Source organism: Hypanus sabinus, chromosome 19, assembly GCF_030144855.1.
Source record: "Hypanus sabinus isolate sHypSab1 chromosome 19, sHypSab1.hap1, whole genome shotgun sequence".
Taxonomy (NCBI): Eukaryota; Metazoa; Chordata; class Chondrichthyes; order Myliobatiformes; family Dasyatidae; genus Hypanus; species Hypanus sabinus.
The window spans coordinates 60,581,876-60,594,924 of record NC_082724.1 but is presented as its reverse complement, the minus strand read 5'-3'; positions in this window follow the sequence as shown (position 1 = coordinate 60,594,924).

The following is a 13,049-nucleotide window of genomic DNA, read 5'->3' as shown; positions in this document are numbered from 1 at the left end:
CATCACGGTAAATCTCCTCTGCACCCTCTCTAATCCAGGCAGCATCACGGTAAATCTCCTCTGCACCCTCTCTAATCCAGGCAGCATCACGGTAAATCTCCTCTGCACACTCTCTAATCCAGGCAGCATCCTGGTAAATCTCCTCTGCACCCTCTAATCCAGACAGCATCCTGGTGTATTTCCTCTGCATCCTCTCTAATCCAGGCAGCATCTTGGTGAATTTCAACTGCACCCTCTCTAATCCAGGTAGCATCACGGTAAATCTCGTCTGCACCCTCTCTAATCCAGGCAGCAAACTAGTAAATCTCCTCTGCACCCTCTAATCCAGACAGCATCCTGGTGAATTTCCTCTGCATCCTCTCTAAGCCAGGCAACATCCTGGTGAATCTCAACTGCACCCTCTCTAATCCAGGCAGCATCCTGGTGAATCTTAACTGCACTCTCTGTAATCAAGGCAGCATCCTGGTGAATCTCAACTGCACCCTCTCTAATCCAGGCAGCATCCTGGTGAATCTCAACTGCACCCTCTCTAATCCAGGCAGCATCCTGGTGAATCTCAACTGCACCCTCTCTAATCCAGGCAGCATCCTGGTGAATCTCAACTGCACCCTCTCTAATCCAGGCAGCATCCTGGTGAATCTCAACTGCACCCTCTCTAATCCAGGCAGCATCACGGTAAATCTCCTCTGCACCCTCTCTAATCCAGGCAGCATCCTGGTAAATCTCCTCTGCACCCTCTCGAATCCAGGCAGCATCACGGTAAATCTCCTCTGCACTCTCTGTAATCCAGGCAGCATCACGGTAAATCTCCTCTGCACCCTCTCTAATCCAGGCAGCATCACGGTAAATCTCCTCTGCACCCTCTCTAATCCAGGCAGCATCCTGGTGAATCTCAGCTGCACTCTCTCTAATCCAGGCAGCATCCTGGTGAATCTCAACTGCACCCTCTCTAATCCAGGCAGCATCCTGGTGAATCTCAACTGCACCCTCTCTAATCCAGGCAGCATCACGGTAAATCTCCTCTGCACCCTCTCTAATCCAGGCAGCATCCTGGTAAATCTCCTCTGCACCCTCTCTAATCCAGGCAGCATCCTGGTGAATCTCAACTGCACCCTCTCTAATCCAGGGAGCATCACGGTAAATCTCCTCTGCACTCTCTGTAATCCAGGCAGCATCACGGTAAATCTCCTCTGCACCCTCTCTAATCCAGGCAGCATCCTGGTAAATTTCCTCTGCACCCTCTCTAATCCAGGCAGCATCCTGGTAAATCTCCTCTGCACCCTCTAATCCAGACAGCATCCTGGTGAATTTCCTCTGCACCCTCTCTAATCCAGGCAGCATCCTGGTGAATTTCAACTGCACCCTCTCTAATCCAGGTAGCATCATGGTAAATCTCCTCTGCACCCTCTCTAATCCAGGCAGCATCCTGGTGAATCTCAACTGCACCCTCTCTAATCCAGGCAGCATCACGGTAAATCTCCTCTGCACTCTCTGTAATCCAGGCAGCATCCTGGTGAATCTCAACTGCACCCTCTCTAATCCAGGCAGCATCCTGGTAAATCTCCTCTGCACCCTCTCTAATCCAGGCAGCATCCTGGTGAATCTCAACTGCACCCTCTCTAATCCAGGCAGCATCACGGTAAATCTCCTCTGCACTCTCTGTAATCCAGGCAGCATCACGGTAAATCTCCTCTGCACCCTCTCTAATCCAGGCAGCATCACGGTAAATCTCCTCTGCACCCTCTCTAATCCAGGCAGCATCCTGGTAAATTTCCTCTGCACCCTCTCTAATCCAGGCAGCATCCTGGTAAATCTCCTCTGCACCCTCTAATCCAGACAGCATCCTGGTGAATTTCCTCTGCACCCTCTCTAATCCAGGCAGCATCCTGGTGAATTTCAACTGCACCCTCTCTAATCCAGGTAGCATCATGGTAAATCTCCTCTGCACCCTCTCTAATCCAGGCAGCATCCTGGTGAATCTCAACTGCACCCTCTCTAATCCAGGCAGCATCACGGTAAATCTCCTCTGCACTCTCTGTAATCCAGGCAGCATCCTGGTGAATCTCAACTGCACCCTCTCTAATCCAGGCAGCATCCTGGTAAATCTCCTCTGCACCCTCTCTAATCCAGGCAGCATCCTGGTGAATCTCAACTGCACCCTCTCTAATCCAGGCAGCATCACGGTAAATCTCCTCTGCACTCTCTGTAATCCAGGCAGCATCACGGTAAATCTCCTCTGCACCCTCTCTAATCCAGGCAGCATCACGGTAAATCTCCTCTGCACCCTCTCTAATCCAGGCAGCATCCTGGTAAATTTCCTCTGCACCCTCTCTAATCCAGGCAGCATCCTGGTAAATCTCCTCTGCACCCTCTAATCCAGACAGCATCCTGGTGAATTTCCTCTGCACCCTCTCTAATCCAGGCAGCATCCTGGTGAATTTCAACTGCACCCTCTCTAATCCAGGTAGCATCATGGTAAATCTCCTCTGCACCCTCTCTAATCCAGGCAGCATCCTGGTGAATCTCAACTGCACCCTCTCTAATCCAGGCAGCATCACGGTAAATCTCCTCTGCACTCTCTGTAATCCAGGCAGCATCCTGGTGAATCTCAACTGCACCCTCTCTAATCCAGGCAGCATCCTGGTGAATCTCAACTGCACCCTCTCTAATCCAAGCAGCATCCTGGTAAATTTCCTCTGCAACCTCTCTAATCCAGGCAGCATCCTGGTGAATTTCAACTGCACCCTCTCTAATCCAGGCAGCATCCTGGTGAATCTCAACTGCACCCTCCCTAATCCAAGCAGCATCACGGTAAATCTCCTCTGCACCCTCTCTAATCCAGGCAGCATCCTGGTAAATTTCCTCTGCATCCTCTCTAATCCAGGCAGCATCCTGGTGAATTTCAACTGCACCCTCTCTAATCCAGGTAGCATCACGGTAAATCTCCTCTGCACCCTCTAATCCAGACAGCATCCTGGTGAATTTCCTCTGCATCCTCTCTAATCCAGGCAGCATCCTGGTGAATCTCAACTGCACCCTCTCTAATCCAGGCAGCATCCTGGTGAAACTTAACTGCACTCTCTGTAATCCAAGCAGCATCCTGGTGAATCTCAACTGCACCCTCTCTAATCCAGGCAGCATCATGGTAAATCTCAACTGCACTCTCTCTAATCCAGGCAGCATCCTGGTAAATCTCCTCTGCACCCTCTCTAATCCAGGCAGCATCCTGGTGAATCTCAACTGCACCCTCTCTAATCCAGGCAGCATCCTGGTGAATCTCAACTGCACCCTCTCTAATCCAGGCAGCATCCTGGTGAATCTCAACTGCACCCTCTCTAATCCAGGCAGCATCACGGTAAATCTCCTCTGCACCCTCTCTAATCCAGGCAGCATCCTGGTGAATCTCAACTGCACCCTCTCTAATCCAGGCAGCATCCTGGTGAATCTCAACTGCACCCTCTCTAATCCAGGCAGCATCCTGGTGAATCTCAACTGCACCCTCTTTAATCCAAGCAGCATCACGGTAAATCTCCTCTGCACCCTCTCTAATCCAGGCAGCAACCTGGTGAATTTCCTCTGCATCCTCTCTAATCCAGGCAGCATCCTGGTGAATTTCAACTGCACCCTCTCTAATCCAGGTAGCATCAGGTAAATCTCCTCTGCACCCTCTCTAATCCAGGCAGCATCCTGGTAAATCTCCTCTGCACCCTCTCTAATCCAGGCAGCATCCTGGTGAATCTCAACTGCACCCTCTCTAATCCAGGCAGCATCACGGTAAATCTCCTCTGCACCCTCTCTAATCCAGGCAGCATCACGGTAAATCTCCTCTGCACCCTCTCTAATCCAGGCAGCATCCTGGTAAATTTCCTCTGCACCCTCTCTAATCCAGGCAGCATCCTGGTAAATCTCCTCTGCACCCTCTAATCCAGACAGCATCCTGGTGAATTTCCTCTGCACCCTCTCTAATCCAGGCAGCATCCTGGTGAATTTCAACTGCACCCTCTCTAATCCAGGTAGCATCATGGTAAATCTCCTCTGCACCCTCTCTAATCCAGGCAGCATCCTGGTGAATCTCAACTGCACCCTCTCTAATCCAGGCAGCATCACGGTAAATCTCCTCTGCACTCTCTGTAATCCAGGCAGCATCCTGGTGAATCTCAACTGCACCCTCTCTAATCCAGGCAGCATCCTGGTAAATCTCCTCTGCACCCTCTCTAATCCAGGCAGCATCCTGGTGAATCTCAACTGCACCCTCTCTAATCCAGGCAGCATCACGGTAAATCTCCTCTGCACTCTCTGTAATCCAGGCAGCATCACGGTAAATCTCCTCTGCACCCTCTCTAATCCAGGCAGCATCACGGTAAATCTCCTCTGCACCCTCTCTAATCCAGGCAGCATCCTGGTAAATTTCCTCTGCACCCTCTCTAATCCAGGCAGCATCCTGGTAAATCTCCTCTGCACCCTCTAATCCAGACAGCATCCTGGTGAATTTCCTCTGCACCCTCTCTAATCCAGGCAGCATCCTGGTGAATTTCAACTGCACCCTCTCTAATCCAGGTAGCATCATGGTAAATCTCCTCTGCACCCTCTCTAATCCAGGCAGCATCACGGTAAATCTCCTCTGCACTCTCTGTAATCCAGGCAGCATCCTGGTAAATCTCCTCTGCACCCTCTAATCCAGACAGCATCCTGGTGAATTTCCTCTGCACCCTCTCTAATCCAGGCAGCATCCTGGTGAATTTCAACTGCACCCTCTCTAATCCAGGTAGCATCATGGTAAATCTCAACTGCACCCTCTCTAATCCAGGCAGCATCACGGTAAATCTCCTCTGCACTCTCTGTAATCCAGGCAGCATCCTGGTAAATCTCCTCTGCACCCTCTCTAATCCAGGCAGCATCCTGGTGAATCTCAACTGCACCCTCTCTAATCCAGGCAGCATCACGGTAAATCTCCTCTGCACTCTCTGTAATCCAGGCAGCATCACGGTAAATCTCCTCTGCACCCTCTCTAATCCAGGCAGCATCACGGTAAATCTCCTCTGCACCCTCTCTAATCCAGGCAGCATCCTGGTAAATTTCCTCTGCACCCTCTCTAATCCAGGCAGCATCCTGGTAAATCTCCTCTGCACCCTCTAATCCAGACAGCATCCTGGTGAATTTCCTCTGCACCCTCTCTAATCCAGGCAGCATCCTGGTGAATTTCAACTGCACCCTCTCTAATCCAGGTAGCATCATGGTAAATCTCCTCTGCACCCTCTCTAATCCAGGCAGCATCCTGGTGAATCTCAACTGCACCCTCTCTAATCCAGGCAGCATCACGGTAAATCTCCTCTGCACTCTCTGTAATCCAGGCAGCATCCTGGTGAATCTCAACTGCACCCTCTCTAATCCAGGCAGCATCCTGGTGAATCTCAACTGCACCCTCTCTAATCCAAGCAGCATCCTGGTAAATTTCCTCTGCAACCTCTCTAATCCAGGCAGCATCCTGGTGAATTTCAACTGCACCCTCTCTAATCCAGGCAGCATCCTGGTGAATCTCAACTGCACCCTCCCTAATCCAAGCAGCATCACGGTAAATCTCCTCTGCACCCTCTCTAATCCAGGCAGCATCCTGGTAAATTTCCTCTGCATCCTCTCTAATCCAGGCAGCATCCTGGTGAATTTCAACTGCACCCTCTCTAATCCAGGTAGCATCACGGTAAATCTCCTCTGCACCCTCTAATCCAGACAGCATCCTGGTGAATTTCCTCTGCATCCTCTCTAATCCAGGCAGCATCCTGGTGAATCTCAACTGCACCCTCTCTAATCCAGGCAGCATCCTGGTGAAACTTAACTGCACTCTCTGTAATCCAAGCAGCATCCTGGTGAATCTCAACTGCACCCTCTCTAATCCAGGCAGCATCATGGTAAATCTCAACTGCACTCTCTCTAATCCAGGCAGCATCCTGGTAAATCTCCTCTGCACCCTCTCTAATCCAGGCAGCATCCTGGTGAATCTCAACTGCACCCTCTCTAATCCAGGCAGCATCCTGGTGAATCTCAACTGCACCCTCTCTAATCCAGGCAGCATCCTGGTGAATCTCAACTGCACCCTCTCTAATCCAGGCAGCATCACGGTAAATCTCCTCTGCACCCTCTCTAATCCAGGCAGCATCCTGGTGAATCTCAACTGCACCCTCTCTAATCCAGGCAGCATCCTGGTGAATCTCAACTGCACCCTCTCTAATCCAGGCAGCATCCTGGTGAATCTCAACTGCACCCTCTTTAATCCAAGCAGCATCACGGTAAATCTCCTCTGCACCCTCTCTAATCCAGGCAGCAACCTGGTGAATTTCCTCTGCATCCTCTCTAATCCAGGCAGCATCCTGGTGAATTTCAACTGCACCCTCTCTAATCCAGGTAGCATCAGGTAAATCTCCTCTGCACCCTCTCTAATCCAGGCAGCATCCTGGTGAATCTCAACTGCACCCTCTCTAATCCAGGCAGCATCCTGGTGAATCTCAACTGCACCCTCTCTGATCCAGGCAGCATCATGGTAAATTTCCTCTGCACCCTCTCTAATCCAGGCAGCATCCTGGTAAATCTCAACTGCACCCTCTCTAATCCAGGCAGCATCCTGGTAAATTTCCTCTGCACCCTCTCTAATCCAGGCAGCATCCTGGTAAATCTCAACTGCACCCTCTCTAATCCAGGCAGCATCCTGGTAAATCTCAACTGCACTCTCTGTAATCCAGGCAGCATCCTGGTAAATCTCAACTGCACCCTCTCTAATCCAGGCAGCATCACGGTAAATCTCCTCTGCACCCTCTCTAATCCAGGCAGCATCCTGGTGATTCTCAACTGCACCCTCTCTAATCCAGGCAGCACCCTGGTGAATCTCAACTGCACCCTCTCTAATCCATGCAGCATCACAGTAAATCTCCTCTGCACCCTCTCTAATCCAGTTAGCGTCCTGGTGAATCTCAACTGCACCCTCTCTAATCCAAGCAGCATCACGGTAAATCTCCTCTGCACTCTCTCTAATCCAGGCAGCATCCTGGTAAATCTCAACTGCACCCTCTCTAATCCAGGCAGCATCCTGGTAAATTTCCTCTGCACCCTCTCTAATCCAGGCAGCATCCTGGTAAATCTCAACTGCACCCTCTCTAATCGAGGCAGCATCACGGTAAATCACCAGTGCACCCTCTCTAATCCAGGCAGCATCCTGGTGAATCTCAACTGCACCCTCTCTAATCCAGGCAGCACCCTGGTGAATCTCAACTGCACCCTCTCTAATCCAGGCAGCATCACAGTAAATCTCCTCTGCACCCTCTCTAATCCAGGCAGCATCCTGGTGAATCTCAACTGCACCCTCTCTAATCCAAGCAGCATCACGGTAAATCTCCTCTGCACCCTCTCAAATCCAGGCAGCATCCTGGTAAATTTCCTCTGCACCCTCTAATCCAGGCAGCATCCTGGTAAATCTCCTCTGCACCCTCTAATCCAGACAGCATCCTGGTGAATTTCCTCTGCACCCTCTCTAATCCAGGCAGCATCCTGGTGAATTTCAACTGCACCCTCTCTAATCCAGGTAGCATCATGGTAAATCTCCTCTGCACCCTCTCTAATCCAGGCAGCATCCTGTTGAATCTCAACTGCACCCTCTCTAATCCAGGCAGCATCACGGTAAATCTCCTCTGCACTCTCTGTAATCCAGGCAGCATCCTGGTTAATTTTAACTGCACCCTCTCTAATCCAGGTAGCATCACGGTAAATCTCCTCTGCACCCTCTCTAATCCAGGCAGCATCCTGGTGAATCTCAACTGCACCCTCTCTAATCCAGGCAGCATCCTGGTGAATCTGAACTGCACTCTCTGTAATCCAGGCCGCATCCTGGTGAATCTCAACTGCACCCTCTCTAATCCAGGCAGCATCCTGGTGAATCTCAACTGCACCCTCTCTAATCCAGGCAGCATCCTGGTGAATCTCAACTGCACCCTCTCTAATCCAAGCAGCATCACGGTAAATCTCCTCTGCACCCTCTCTAATCCAGGCAGCATCCTGGTAAATTTCCTCTGCACACTCTCTAATCCAGGCAGCATCCTGGTAAATCTCCTCTGCACCCTATAATCCAGACAGCATCCTGGTGAATTTCCTCTGCATCCTCTCTAATCCAGGCAGCATCCTGGTGAATCTTAACTGCACTCTCTGTAATCAAGGCAGCATCCTGGTGAATCTCAACTGCACCCTCTCTAATCCAGGCAGCATCATAGTAAATCTCAACTGCACTCTCTCTAATCCAGGCAGCATCCTGGTAAATCTCCTCTGCACCCTCTCTAATCCAGGCAGCATCCTGGTGAATCTCAACTGCACCCTCTCTAATCCAGGCAGCATCCTGGTGAATCTCAACTGCACCCTCTCTAATCCAGGCAGCATCCTGGTGAATCTCAACTGCACCCTCTGTAATCCAGGCAGCATCACGGTAAATCTCCTCTGCACCCTCTCTAATCCAGGCAGCATCACGGTAAATCTCCTCTGCACCCTCTCTAATCCAGGCAGCATCCTGGTAAATTTCCTCTGCACCCTCTCTAATCCAGGCAGCATCCTGGTAAATCTCCTCTGCACCCTCTAATCCAGACAGCATCCTGGTGAATCTCCTCTGCACCCTCTCTAATCCAGGCAGCATCCTGGTGAATTTCAACTGCACCCTCTCTAATCCAGGTAGCATCATGGTAAATCTCCTCTGCACCCTCTCTAATCCAGGCAGCATCCTGGTGAATCTCAACTGCACCCTCTCTAATCCAGGCAGCATCACGGTAAATCTCCTCTGCACTCTCTGTAATACAGGCAGCATCCTGGTGAATCTCAACTGCACCCTCTTTAATCCAGGCAGCATCACGGTAAATCTCCTCTGCACTCTCTGTAATCCAGGCAGCATCCTGGTGAATCTCAACTGCACCCTCTCTAATCCAGGCAGCATCCTGGTGAATCTCAACTGCACCCTCTCTAATCCAAGCAGCATCCTGGTAAATCTCAACTGCACCCTCTCTAATCCAGGCAGCATCCTGGTAAATCTCAACTGCACTCTCTGTAATCCAGGCAGCATCCTGGTAAATCTCAACTGCACCCTCACTAATCCAGGCAGCATCCTGGTGAATCTCAACTGCACCCTCTCTAATCCAGGCAGCATCACGGTAAATCTCCTCTGCACCCTCTCTAATCCAGGCAGCATCACGGTAAATCTCCTCTGCACCCTCTCTAATCCAGGCAGCATCCTGGTAAATTTCCTCTGCACCCTCTCTAATCCAGGTAGCATCATGGTAAATCTCCTCTGCACCCTCTCTAATCCAGGCAGCATCCTGGTGAATCTCAACTGCACCCTCTCTAATCCAGGTAGCATCATGGTAAATCTCCTCTGCACCCTCTCTAATCCAGGTAGCATCCTGGTGAATCTCAACTGCACCCTCTCTAATCCAGGCAGCATCACGGTAAATCTCCTCTGCACTCTCTGTAATACAGGCAGCATCCTGGTGAATCTCAACTGCACCCTCTCTAATCCAGGCAGCATCACGGTAAATCTCCTCTGCACTCTCTGTAATCCAGGCAGCATCCTGGTGAATCTGAACTGCACCCTCTCTAATCCAGGCAGCATCCTGGTGAATCTCAACTGCACCCTCTCTAATCCAAGCAGCATCCTGGTAAATTTCCTCTGCACCCTCTCTAATCCAGGCAGCATCCTGGTGAATTTCAACTGCACCCTCTCTAATCCAGGTAGCATCATGGTAAATCTCCTCTGCACCCTCTCTAATCCAGGCAGCATCCTGGTGAATCTCAACTGCACCCTCTCTAATCCAGGCAGCATCCTGGTGAATCTGAACTGCACTCTCTGTAATCCAGGCAGCATCCTGGTGAATCTCAACTGCACCCTCTCTAATCCAGGCAGCATCACGGTAAATCTCCTCTGCACCCTCTCTAATCCAGGCAGCATCACGGTAAATCTCCTCTGCACTCTCTGTAATCCAGGCAGCATCCTGGTGAATCTCAACTGCACCCTCTCTAATTCAGGCAGCATCACGGTAAATCTCCTCTGCACTCTCTGTAATCCAGGCAGCATCCTGGTGAATCTCAACTGCACCCTCTCTAATCCAGGCAGCATCCTGGTGAATCTCAACTGCACCCTCTCTAATCCAAGCAGCATCCTGGTAAATCTCAACTGCACCCTCTCTAATCCAGGCAGCATCCTGGTAAATCTCAACTGCACTCTCTGTAATCCAGGCAGCATCCTGGTAAATCTCAACTGCACCCTCACTAATCCAGGCAGCATCCTGGTGAATCTCAACTGCACCCTCTCTAATCCAGGCAGCATCACGGTAAATCTCCTCTGCACCCTCTCTAATCCAGGCAGCATCACGGTAAATCTCCTCTGCACCCTCTCTAATCCAGGCAGCATCCTGGTAAATTTCCTCTGCACCCTCTCTAATCCAGGTAGCATCATGGTAAATCTCCTCTGCACCCTCTCTAATCCAGGCAGCATCCTGGTGAATCTCAACTGCACCCTCTCTAATCCAGGCAGCATCACGGTAAATCTCCTCTGCACCCTCTCTAATCCAGGCAGCATCCTGGTAAATCTCCTCTGCACCCTCTCTAATCCAGGCAGCATCCTGGTGAATCTCAACTGCACCCTCTCTAATCCAGGCAGCATCACGGTAAATCTCCTCTGCACTCTCTGTAATCCAGGCAGCATCACGGTAAATCTCCTCTGCACCCTCTCTAATCCAGGCAGCATCACGGTAAATCTCCTCTGCACCCTCTCTAATCCAGGCAGCATCCTGGTAAATTTCCTCTGCACCCTCTCTAATCCAGGCAGCATCCTGGTAAATCTCCTCTGCACCCTCTAATCCAGACAGCATCCTGGTGAATTTCCTCTGCACCCTCTCTAATCCAGGCAGCATCCTGGTGAATTTCAACTGCACCCTCTCTAATCCAGGTAGCATCATGGTAAATCTCCTCTGCACCCTCTCTAATCCAGGCAGCATCCTGGTGAATCTCAACTGCACCCTCTCTAATCCAGGCAGCATCCTGGTGAATCTGAACTGCACTCTCTGTAATCCAGGCAGCATCCTGGTGAATCTCAACTGCACCCTCTCTAATCCAGGCAGCATCACGTTAAATCTCCTCTGCACTCTCTGTAATCCAGGCAGCATCACGGTAAATCTCCTCTGCACCCTCTCTAATCCAGGCAGCATCACGGTAAATCTCCTCTGCACCCTCTCTAATCCAGGCAGCATCCTGGTAAATTTCCTCTGCACCCTCTCTAATCCAGGCAGCATCCTGGTAAATCTCCTCTGCACCCTCTAATCCAGACAGCATCCTGGTGAATTTCCTCTGCACCCTCTCTAATCCAGGCAGCATCCTGGTGAATTTCAACTGCACCCTCTCTAATGCAGGTAGCATCATGGTAAATCTCCTCTGCACCCTCTCTAATCCAGGCAGCATCCTGGTGAATCTCAACTGCACACTCTCTAATCCAGGCAGCATCACGGTAAATCTCCTCTGCACTCTCTGTAATCCAGGCAGCATCCTGGTGAATCTCAACTGCACCCTCTCTAATCCAGGCAGCATCATGGTAAATCTCCTCTGCACTCTCTGTAATCCAGGCAGCATCCTGGTGAATCTCAACTGCACCCTCTCTAATCCAGGCAGCATCCTGGTGAATCTCAACTGCACCCTCTCTAATCCAAGCAGCATCCTGGTAAATTTCCTCTGCAACCTCTCTAATCCAGGCAGCATCCTGGTGAATTTCAACTGCACCCTCTCTAATCCAGGCAGCATCCTGGTGAATCTCAACTGCACCCTCTCTAATCCAAGCAGCATCACGGTAAATCTCCTCTGCACCCTCTCTAATCCAGGCAGCATCCTGGTAAATTTCCTCTGCATCCTCTCTAATCCAGGCAGCATCCTGGTGAATTTCAACTGCACCCTCTCTAATCCAGGTAGCATCACGGTAAATCTCCTCTGCACCCTCTAATCCAGACAGCATCCTGGTGAATTTCCTCTGCATCCTCTCTAATCCAGGCAGCATCCTGGTGAATCTCAACTGCACCCTCTCTAATCCAGGCAGCATCCTGGTGAATCTTAACTGCACTCTCTGTAATCCAAGCAGCATCCTGGTGAATCTCAACTGCACCCTCTCTAATCCAGGCAGCATCATGGTAAATCTCAACTGCACTCTCTCTAATCCAGGCAGCATCCTGGTAAATCTCCTCTGCACCCTCTCTAATCCAGGCAGCATCCTGGTGAATCTCAACTGCACCCTCTCTAATCCAGGCAGCATCCTGGTGAATCTCAACTGCACCCTCTCTAATCCAGGCAGCATCCTGGTGAATCTCAACTGCACCCTCTCTAATCCAGGCAGCATCACGGTAAATCTCCTCTACACCCTCTCTAATCCAGGCAGCATCCTGGTGAATCTCAACTGCACCCTCTCTAATCCAGGCAGCATCCTGGTGAATCTCAACTGCACCCTCTCTACTCCAGGCAGCATCCTGGTGAATCTCAACTGCACCCTCTTTAATCCAAGCAGCATCACGGTAAATCTCCTCTGCACCCTCTCTAATCCAGGCAGCAACCTGGTGAATTTCCTCTGCATCCTCTCTAATCCAGGCAGCATCCTGGTGAATTTCAACTGCACCCTCTCTAATCCAGGTAGCATCAGGTAAATCTCCTCTGCACCCTCTCTAATCCAGGCAGCATCCTGGTGAATCTCAACTGCACCCTCTCTAATCCAGGCAGCATCCTGGTGAATCTCAACTGCACCCTCTCTAATCCAGGCAGCATCATGGTAAATTTCCTCTGCACCCTCTCTAATCCAGGCAGCATCCTGGTAAATCTCAACTGCACCCTCTCTAATCCAGGCAGCATCCTGGTAAATTTCCTCTGCACCCTATCTAATCCAGGCAGCATCCTGGTAAATCTCAACTGCACCCTCTCTAATCCAGGCAGCATCCTGGTAAATCTCAACTGCACCCTCTCTAATCCAGGCAGCATCCTGGTGAATCTCAACTGCACCC